Source organism: Pinus tabuliformis, chromosome 2_2 (assembly GCF_031772625.1).
Source record: "Pinus tabuliformis cultivar Carrire ecotype Pingquan chromosome 2_2, CPIR1, whole genome shotgun sequence".
Classification (NCBI taxonomy): domain Eukaryota; kingdom Viridiplantae; phylum Streptophyta; class Pinopsida; order Pinales; family Pinaceae; genus Pinus; species Pinus tabuliformis.
In genome coordinates this window covers 977,458,624-977,470,301 of record NC_142300.1, presented here as the reverse complement: position 1 = coordinate 977,470,301, position 11,678 = coordinate 977,458,624, and the positions used below count along the sequence as shown (strand labels likewise).

The 11,678-nt window shown below is 37.6% G+C and overlaps 1 pseudogene; it reads right to left on the bottom strand.

Moving 5' to 3' along the window:
- Positions 1-202: 202 nt before the first annotated feature.
- On the bottom strand, positions 203-11,678 carry LOC149196524 (mannose-1-phosphate guanylyltransferase 1-like; annotated as a pseudogene).

Sequence of the window (11,678 nt, the reverse complement as noted above, 5' to 3'; positions counted from 1 at the left end):
AACAAACAACTTACATGGCATTTATTACCAAATCGAAATCCAAAACCAGAGGTCATGCAACCTCTCGAGTATCCTACAATTCTCAAGATAAACATGAGAGAGAAAAACAATCTTCTCCACTGCAACCTCATCATATAAAAAATGGAAACACAAAAGAAATCAACTAGGGAAGAAAACGTTTCTTATTGATTTCTTTGGACAATCACATGAATTGGCTTGGTGATGTAGTCTTATCCACTATCACATTTCCGATGATGTGAACACCAAATGAAAAATTCTTGGTTAAATTTATTCTCGAAGAATCATAGTAAAGCCTTAGTCTTGAAAATTAATCCTTGGGTTTCTCTATATCCATCCAAAATTCGAGCAATAACATGGCATATAGTTGCTTCTCACTGGCTATTTTTGGGAACACCTCTTTTTCAATTGAAGTGGGTATTAGCTCAATTGTATTCAGAACACTGGCATTCAGAAGGTAAATCCCTACATTGATCTTGTTTCCAACAAATGCCTTAGGCTTCTCCACAAATCTATCAACTCGACCAATTTCTTCATCAAGAATAACCACTCCATACTTTGATGGCTCATCCACCTGGGACAAAAAAGCATTTTTTATCATTGTTCATACACATAATAAATTCCTCGTAAATACACATTTCACTAGATTTTTAAAGACAATTAACATGACTATACAAAAAGACAACTACAATACAAGTTATCTGGTTTAGATATGAATCCCAAGGTTTGCTTCAAACGCCTTCAAAAAGCTCAACATCACCTACATCCAACAATTTTATAAAACCAATTATATCAAATATTTCCCTTGGAAACCCTAATTCGACTAATTAACAATGACAAAATAGAAATCTGTAATCAAGTACCAAAAATGCACAAGTATTTATTACACCATAATTATTCTGTTGCAATGCTATATTTGTAAAATCCTAAAAGAAGAAAACCAACATAATGCAAATTAGTAGAGAAAACAGGGTTATGCACGCTCATCTATGCACCTCAGGCTCATAATTGATTGCGAAAACAACTTCATCAACTCCAATTGCTTTCAGAGCTTCGATCTGCACAAAAATCTTGCTTCAATTTCTTTTTCTTATACATTTTAATATGATCCAGGCAATCAAAATTCAAGGATCGAAACCCAGTAGCTCCATACCTAATGCAAAGTCGTAGGCTTATGAGGCCCACTCCTCTTTTAGATAGCTTATTCACTTAGTTGTTTTTGTGTAAGCCTTCCTTAAGTAATATTGGCCTTCATTTCAACCCTTTCACATTAAATAAAAGTTGGAACATTAAGTCCTAAAGACATATTAATCACTCTTTGTGTAAGCACGTATCTTCCATTCAAGCAAGTGCAGTTTCGAGTGTCTCTTGGAAGGAGAATTGCTATCAGGTTGGGAGTCTAGAATGGATGTTCCGAGATGGTGTCCAAGCTTAATTGCTCCATCATTCAAAGGCTTCACCTCATCATCAATTTCAGTTTTATGTGGTGTACATGGCCTTGATCTTTGCATGCTCTACATAAATAAATTCCCTTCACCTCCAATAACTCTTACTAGGTTGGATAACCATTATTTTAGATCCATAACTATCAGGAACTCTTTGGATTTCATCTGCAAAATCTTAATCATGGTATTATTTTCTGCTGACAACCTTTTCATATGCATCACTCTCATTATCAAACTACTTTTGATTACCAAAGTGTTGAAAATCCTGGATTGGGGAACCCTCTTTTCCAAAGTTTCTATAACCCCCAAGTGTACCTTGGAAACTCAGACTTCCAGAGAAATTCATTTGGAAGTAGTTACTCGATCACACTTGACCTAAACTTGGTTACCAGTGTATAAGTATTTTAGACTCCAATTGGTGAGCACAGTGAAGACTTCACAATTGTTTTGATTCTGAATTATTCATAGACCATCAACCATTCAATATGAAGAGTTATATGGTAGGAATATCCCAGATCATCTAACCATGCCTCCCCATGGGATTTGGTTAAACAACATGTTGAAGACAAAGACATATTGATTTCAAAACTAGAAATCCCATTAGTTTAATTTCCATCATTTTGTTCTTAATCCTTCAAACAATTGATTATACATTAGCTTTTCTTCAAACAATTGATTTATACATTAGCTTTTCTTCTAACATTACCACCTCCAATGGCTCAAATTTTCTTGACTTTTGTCCCTATTGACAATTATATGAATGACTCGATTCATATACCTCTTGTAACACTTGTTTCTTTGCTCAATTTGACGCCCCATATTGGTATCTTTGGCTCAACTGTTGCTTATGTCTCGGGGTCGCCTATCCCTATGCTACTTACAACGTTTCCTTTGCAACATGTGGTGCAATTGCTAGTTAATTCTCTCTCACACACACATATATATATATGGAAAAAATTACACATAAAAAATGTATAGGAGGTGGGTATTGAAAATTTTTGTTTAAAATGGACATGGAATTTTTATTTATTTATGATAGAAATTGAAGTATTTTTTGTTAGTAGTATTTTTTGAAGCATTACTTATCATCTTCACATTAAGTGTTAAAGGAATTGGACATATCTCTTAAAATGAAATATAGAATTCTCTCTCTCTATATATTTATTCACTTTTGTTGCACATATTCCTTAAAATGAAATATATAAAACATTATACATATATAATCATTTACTTTATTTTACTTTATACGACATGTCAAAATATTCTATTTAAAATAGACATTGAAATATTTTATTTAGGAATAATATAAAATATTTTCTTGTTATCAATATTAATTTTTTTACAAAACTTATATGTTATTTTCATATTCTAGTTACACATCTTCTTTATATTAATTTTTCAAAAATATTTAATATTTTATTTAAGATAAAGAGTAAAAGATTTATTTATGATTTATATTAATTTTTCAAAAATATTTAATATTTTATTCAAGATAAAGAGTAAAAAAATTATTTATGATTTAAGTTAAAATGATTTTTTAATTTTTAATATTTTAATAAATACTATATATTATGCATAAAAATTATCATATAAATCATCACATTTTATAACATATTAAAAAATAAAAAAATTTATAAATTCATTTTTTATTACACATTTTTGAATTAAATTATTTTAAAATATCTTTTCTTATTAAATTATCACATTATCAAAATTTGTATAATTAGGGAAAATATTTTAATCTCAAAATAAAGATTATGCATATAATTTAATCAAAATAAAGATTATACATATAATTTAATCAATGCTTCTCACTCTTATTTATAAACATATTTATCTCATTACAAATCATCTCAAATTCACTTAAATATTCTATCGTTTATAATCTATAATTAGTTTGTTCAGAACGAACGGTTATAAAGTATACTCTATTATATATTAGAGATAAATGGTAGGCTTTTCAGATTAAAAAAACAGATATCAATGCAATTATCATTCCTATATAAAACAAAATTAAATTCATGTTTTGTAAAGATCCCCTTTAAATATTTTTATCAGTTACACCCCTGTGAAATTTAACTCATTTCTCATTCAAAAATCCATATTAACAGAAATTCAATAATAATCACTCATATGAAATTCAACTCATTTCTAATTCAAAAATCCCTATTAACAGAAATTAAATAACAATCATTGATATAACGACACGTTTTGCTGCCCATTACATATAAAGGTAATTTTCCGTCTTAATCTAATTATGCACGAATATATGGCAATGTCACTAAGATCAAATATTAGCATTAGGGAAGGCTCCATTTCCGTATATGTTGGGTGCAGTGAGTGCCATGCTCCTTTGCCCTGATTATCCTACTTGAAGGAATGTGTTAATGACATATTGGAAGAAGAAATTGATACTAGAGCGTTAGGGGCTTCATCACATTGTCGACCATCACCACGGAGGAAAGAGTGAGATCAGTGAGAATATGGCAGAAGTTTCAGAGGAGAAGAATGAGAGAGTGATTGTGATCATGGTAGGGGAGGAGAAGCTGAATTTTATTGCTAAACCAATGTTTGTGGTTGTTGAAGTTTAATGCTACCGTGAGAATATACACTACAACACACGTAGAAACCTAATTGTCACTGGGTACAGGTTAATCAAATCCAAATAAACATGTTTTTCTTGAATGGATGACCAACAAGTTGCTACAGACATGGGCAGTAAAGAATGGTTGTCTTAATGAATTCTCCGCCTCAATAAAATTCAATATATATCCCAAGAGAGCTCGGAGGGGCATAATTTGAAGCAAACTAGGTTTTCTAGACACAAAAAACAAAAATTCAAAGTGGGTGTTGGCTATCAAAATGAGAATTATTCACTAAAGATTGTAGTACCTCTACCTGTGTTTTCAAGGCAATGATATAATCCATTGGTTCTCTCAATAAGCAACAAGTGTCCATCGATTTTCTCTAGGGATGAGTCTTTGCAAGTGCTTCATGCACCTCTCTACCACCCTGCTAGCAACCACAGAGGCTAGAACTCTTCATATCACTGCTGCTATGCCTCTTGAGCCGATTGAAGGCTCAGAGAAGTTGCTGTAGCTATATCCAGCGGAAACTCGACTCTGAACTGCTCATGATCTAATCCCAACAGATGATCCTAGATTCTCCCAAAACAATCCAAATAATTTTGAAACCAATTTAGATTAAACTGGAATCTGATGATGGCCCGGACGTGAAACTTTATAACTAACTAATACCGGTCTTCGATCCTATGGCAAAGAATATTTCAACAGTCTAATACCAAAATCAAGGAAACACAATGACACAAGTGGCAAGGGAGGGAGTTCTTCTCAAAGGGAACACCTTACAATGTAAATATAAGTAGGTAAAATTTTTTCTTGGTTGTAATTCGCAAAAACATCTACTAAAACTCACTTTCCTTACAAAATGCTTACCAACCACCCAAAAAACCCACCTTTCAATTATTGAAAAAAATAAAAAATATATATATATAAATATAATATTTATACATTTTAATATTAAATTCAATAATTTCAAGTTCATTTTATTTAAAAATATCTTTGTCAATGTCTTGTTCCCCAAGGAAAAATTGTAATTTCCATTAATATTTTGAAAATTACATATTGTAGATGCTTAAAGAAGCATATGCTGTAAGTTGTGGTGTTCCACCTTCAGATTTTCTTGTACAAAAACCCCATAGGGTGATCTAGTGATAATTACATAATTACAAGTCAAAAATAGATATATACATAAAACTGTACTGGATGCAAAAAACTGTTTGTAGCTCAAAAAAGACCCATGAAATCAGGGCCTGTCAGCCCCCTGTATCCTCTAATCAATGTATGGGTGGTGGTAGTAATGATAGAATTCCAATCCCCTCTGCTCTTGAATCAACCATAGGCCCCTAGGCTGGATTGCAACCTCCTTGGATAACTGGTCAGAAATCTGATTGTGCTCCTTGTAGATGTGATGACAACAGATGGAGTCAAAGTATGATTTCAAAAGCAATGCATCATCCAGTATATTCCTGAGTGTGTGCACATGACAAATAGATGTGTTGTTGAACCAATTTATAATGATATTAGAGTCGCAAATATTTTTATATGTCTACACTGCTTTTCTAATGCAAAATGAAAAAGATGTCTAAGAGTGATCAGTTCTACAAAATTGTTAGTTCCAATGCCCAATCCCATCTGAATTTTGAAATAATGATTATCTAATAGATGTAGGAGGGCACCTCCCCCACATCCATTCTCCTGTGTAGATCCATCAAAATAGGCCCATGGTAGATTCGTGTCAATGGCTTAAGGAATGATGGTTCGTTGGGGTGCAGGTCGGTCATCATCGGGGATGCTGAAGTATAGGGATAAAACATGAGCAGAAGCTTGAGTCCAGTGAGGTTCAATACCTTTGAATATGGATTTGTTTCGAAGTAGCCAAATAGACCAGCAAACCAAAATGGGGAAGGTTCCTAACTTTTGGAGGATGGGTAAAATTCCACCATGATTTCGAGGCTTCAAGGATGGAGTCACCCTGCCATTGAGGGGTGATAGAGAGAGTTCAGAATCTGTGACCAAAAAGCTAAAATGGAGGGGCAATGAAGGAAAAGGTGGTCAATAGTCTTGGTATATTGTTGGTAATAAACACACCAGGTAGGGCCATGGAATGAGCGCTTCTTTAAGATTTCTCCCATAGGTGCTTTGTAGCGGAGAATAATCCACATGAATAGTTTAGATTGTGGCGGGGTCTTCAACTTCCACAAAACAGTCCACCACTAGTCCATAACTGGGGGTTTGTGTGCAACATATATGATTGTATAACCATCCTTAGGTGCATGGTTACCATGATTGGCATGTACCCAAGTGAGTTTGTCCTTGCCATCGGTTATCCTAACATGTGATTCAACAAGAGAATTAATGTAGTTGAGTCAATCTAGATGCCAATTGTTAGGAATGCCTAGATGTAAAGTAGATTTCCATGCCTGTGAAAATATGTTATATTTCTCTGGATCTTCTATTTGATTAAGATATACCAACATTAGATAGGAAATGTATGATATTAGGAGGGAGCCTATATGCATTACTGCATCTGGACCATGGATCCATACTAACTCGAACAGAACAGCCAAACCTTATTCTCCAAGCCAGTCCATAACGAATGTAGGATATGGAATTTAAGACAATGCACCAAATGGATGAGATGCTTGAGTGATTCCAAGTGGGAAGTCTGACCCAATCAAGTATGTGAAGAGGCCATATATATTTATGATAAACCACCTCAATCCATAAGCTTTTAGCAATAAGAATTTGCTAGCCCATCTTGGTAGCTAGTACTTTAGAGAAGGAGTCGAGGTTCTTTAGTCCCCAGCCTCCCCATTTCTTGGGAAGTGCAATCAGGTCCCAAGGAATCCATGCATATATGTGGCCATCATGTTTCCCTTTTCATAGAAATCTGTAGCACAACTGTTGAATTCTCGTTAAGATCCCCTTAGGAATCTAGGCCATGGACATCCAATATACGAGAGTGGCTTCCAAAATTGATTTGATTAGTACTAGTTGCCCTGCCCGAGAAAGATATCTATGATGCCAAATGTTCAATCTCCTTTCAATCTTGGCAACTGTTAGCCTCCTGCTGCAGCAGGTATTCATTTTTCATGATTGACATTTTCACATGCCAAATATGTCATACTTTGCAGGCTGCAGTGTTCCATATTTCCAGAACAAGCCAATGAAGATGCCATGAAAGTATCCTGGTCCAAATGCCACTGCTGTATTCCATTTTTGATCACAGTTATCAGGCAGTTTTGCATTCAAAGGAGGTACTCAAGCTGGAATTCATTAACCTCCCCTTCTTCTCATTTCCCCCAAGTCACTTACTAACATCCCCCAAGAGGTCAAGATTTGCTTGAGCCTCTCAGGTTCATCATCTCCATGACATTCGCCTTGGTAAGGATCTACTTTACTCAAGGACTGCTCACTCATCATCTGTGAGTCTTCTTTTCCCCAACAAAGCCTAAGGTCTCATACCTTAGTGCCCTCTTTGCATCTCCATATTAACTATTAACTTTATTATGTAACTCCCCTATCAGTTTTTCCCTTTCCCTATTAAAATCATGTATATAAAACTCCCCTATGTAAATACCCCTCCCTGGCAATATAGCCATATTTCCTATAAGTCCGGGGAATCACAGTCCATCTGGGGCTGTCCTTAGCCCATCCGAGTCATAACAGGGATTTATCTGACACCTGGCCAGATTAATAACCTCCCCCCCAAAACCCCTAAAAAAAGAAAACCTTCAAAAACCCATTTTTTGCACCTTTTTCCTACGTTCTGTGCATAAAATATTAACCCGCGCCGTTTTTTCACATAAAAACCCCATTCCCTATGTTTTAACCCACCGCCGCGATATATTCAAAAGGGAATATTCCCGCGAATATCCCCGCCCACTAACCCGCCGTCACTACCCATCTACCGCCAACCGCTAGATCTGGCCCGACACAGATCTACGGTGGGCGGGCTTTCCTATATGCAACACGCCCGGGCTTTAGCGTCCGGGAGTTCGGCGGTTTTGCCGTCGTACTCCCGCCACGCGTCAAGCTCTGGGGTGTGGCGGAGCCCCCTCCCCCGAGACCGCCTTTGCCCATAAGCGGTGTGCCACAAAACTGCTTACCGGCCGTGACGTCACATCCCACGTCACCCTCTGCCCAGTCACTGCTTGCGTCACCCCCTTTGCCCAGTCACCATGTCGAGTCACCTGCCTACGTGGCCTCCTGCCACGTCACTGCCACATGTCCCTGCCACCGTACCTACCACGTCATCGTCCGTACATGATGACGTCATGCTGATGTCATCCCGCCACGTCGTCTTGCTGACGTCACCCGCCGTACAGCGTCACGTCATGCTGACGTCATCATCAACCTTTTGCGCGCAGAGGCGAAAATCGCACTTCGGAGCCCCAGAATCCGATTCTGAGGCAGTTTTTGATGAGCGATTTGCGCAAATCGCTCATCCCTAGATTTTTTGGGCCTGAATGGGGAATCTTCAGGGAATCTTTTTATTCTGCGGCCCCCAGCAAGCCCGAAAGGCGCCGAATGACCCATTTTTCTTCATGAAGCTTGCCGGAAGGACCAGAAAACAGTTTTGAAAGAAACAGAGGCCGAGCAGCGGCCATTAAATTGTGAATAAGACTCACAGCACGGCAGAATAGCATCAATTTATTGCCAAAGAGTATCAGAGGAGGAAGGAGAGCCAAAGAGTATCCGCCGAAGATTTTTTAGGGGCTCGAGGCACTTGAACATTGATGAGCCCCCCAGAAAGTCAAATCAAGAGGAGTAAGCCCATCCTAGCTCTCAAATCACAGTCAAAAGCATTCAATACCGCCGAACAGCAATGGTGCGAAGGCCAATGCACAGTTATGACAGATGAAAAGCACAGGGCCACCTGGACAGATATTAACTCATTTTGATACAGCTGCCCCCAACACAACTCAAAGATATTTTCTGGCATTTATTTCTGGATAAGATTAGGTTAAAGTAATCAATTTTTCTGTCGGACCTGTTAGGTCGGCTGTAATAGATAATTTCGGATATATCTTCCCTATATATACCACCCTCTGTATTGTTTTAAGGGTTGGTTGGTTGATAGTTTTTCAGTAGAGACTCGCACTGCATACCTGACATGTTTTCTGTAATCAAAGACTGCTGAAAAGCTTGGAGGAAAGACTGTCTGCACTGTGTCTAATGGTTTCAAGAAGTGAATCTGGAATTCTTGTGCTGCAACATGACTCAATAAGTTTTCCTATCTCTGTTTTTTTTTTTTTTTTCTCATTGATATACCGTCTAAATAGCAGAAAGAAAGAATAGTCTAGAATTGGTTAACTGCCCTCTATGCTCATTTTCTGCTGTTTCTTTATGTTTTCCTCTGGATCAGTCATGAATATGAATTCCCTTCGGCTCATATTTCCCCTAATCCATTCATCTTTGACAGTTGTCTAGGAATTCTTAATTGCTCCTAGATAGAGTTCATTCACTTTCCCCCTTTTAAGTTTAATGAGAGATTCTTTGTTGCCTCTCATTCCTTATCCCTCATCCCATCCTTTAAGCTTTCAGTGTTGTTTCATGAGCAGCTACCTTGCTCCTTATTTCTCATGTGACCAAGAAATGCACCAGCAATCCCACTCCTCAACTCCACGCCCAATGGTTTGAAAACTTACCAGACTATGTCTTGCCTCTCTACTTGAAATGTCTTCCTTCCCACCAAAAACAATACAAAACCCCTGTGCATCATACCTAGCCTAAAATCATCCATTAAACAAAGCTAAATCTAAAAGAGAGAGCCCTCTCTGACTGCAGGCAGGCTAGAACCTGCAGTCCAAAGTTGGTCTATGGTTACCTCGGCCGTATCCTTTTCTGGAGCTTTAAGGACAACCTGAGTGATAACATAATGGCGACTCCGCTGGGGAACTTCCTCAGATAATTTCACAAAGTTTCACGAAGAAAGTTGGAAAGCTCCGCTTTGAGGAACCAAACCTTCATAGCAATTCTTCAAATCTAGTTCTGATCGTTGATGGTGGATAGAGATCAGGCACTCAAAGTTAATATATCCACCTGGCGACTCCACATCATCCTCATAATAAAGGCTCCACTGGAGGAAGGAACCCAAAATAAATGTATGGGCAGATCAGGCTTTTGACCTGGATTTTGATCCAAGAGGTCATGTTCTTTCTCTTCCATAAAATTTTGCTGTACATATTGTTTAAATTTAACTTTTATGCTTTCCCTTTAGAAAATGTTGAAGAAAGCCCTCCTTGCACATTAGAACAACAACCTCTCAATGCTGCTGATGCTCACCTCATGGTCAAGGGGGACTCTTCCGTCAAATCCAATCATCCTATCCCTGTTCATACCGAACCCAATCATTTAGCCCCTGTACACAATCCCATGCCTCGTAAGGTTCCTGATAGATATAAGCCACTCATTTTGCCTCCCGTGCTTAATCCTTTGCCCAAAAATCATCCCATGAAACTCCCAAAATTTGATGGAGAGAATGGAGTTACTGCCCAAAAGCATATCCAGGCTTTTGAAGATTATTTAAACATTTTCGAGGTAGAAGATGAGGATGTTAGTGTTAGGCTGTTTGCCCTTTCTTTGCAAAGTGAAGTTAGGACTTGGTTTAAAGCATTGCCTGAGGCAAGCATCTCAAATCTCCAGCAGCTATTCAAACTCTTCCTTGATAGATGGATGACCAAAGTCAATTTTCTCATGCTCATAGAAGAATATCAATAGTTAAAAAGGATCCCATCTGAATCTGTTCAACAATTTTCTGACCGATTCAATCAAGTTTATCATTCTATACCATTGAATATAAGACCTCCCCCTGATTTGGCCCTATTACATTATCCAACAGCATTTGATCCAGAAATAGAATTCCATCTGAGAGAAAGGGGCCCCTCTACTATGCAACAGATGCAGAACATGGCGGTAGATGTAGAGGTTAATCTGAAAGTTAGGGAGGAGAAGTTGAAAGCAGAAAAAGAGGGTAAACTGGATACCTTGCTAAAGAAAGTAGAGGAACTAAAGCAGACATTCACAATAGAAGTTGAAGGTTTAGAGCACCACAAAAGATCTGTTTTGCAAAGAGAAAGTAATGGTGTTCCTGAACAAACCTTCTACAAAACAGATGACTTATTCGTGCAACCATACATGATGGAGGAATCGCCTGATATAACACATGAATATAATAGCTTCCCTTCCTTCAACTGTCTGCCCAAATATGATCAGTATGACGATGATTATGAACCTAACGACCAAATCAGATTCGCAGAGGAATCAGAGCCTATTTTGGCAGAAAGCACAGTTCAGGCTCATTTGCTTGAACCTAATGATCAGCAGGCCCAGTTTAGCTGTGAAGAAAAGGAGGAAAACGCAGAGGGCGTTGAGTTCAGCGAAGGAACTTTACCATTTTGTTTCAAGTCTTTTCAGTTTATTAGGGGAAATCATCATGCCATTTATAATCAAGTATCACCATATTTTGATGTTGACCAGCTAGAGGAGAGTCCAGGCCCCACTCTTAATGCATTAACACTAGATTTGCAACCCCAAAGTACCAGTGAGTGTCAGATTGCAGAAGACTCAGAAGCGGCAACATGTGACCAAAAAATCCAACTGGATTCCCTGCCTGTTGATTTTCAGCCAT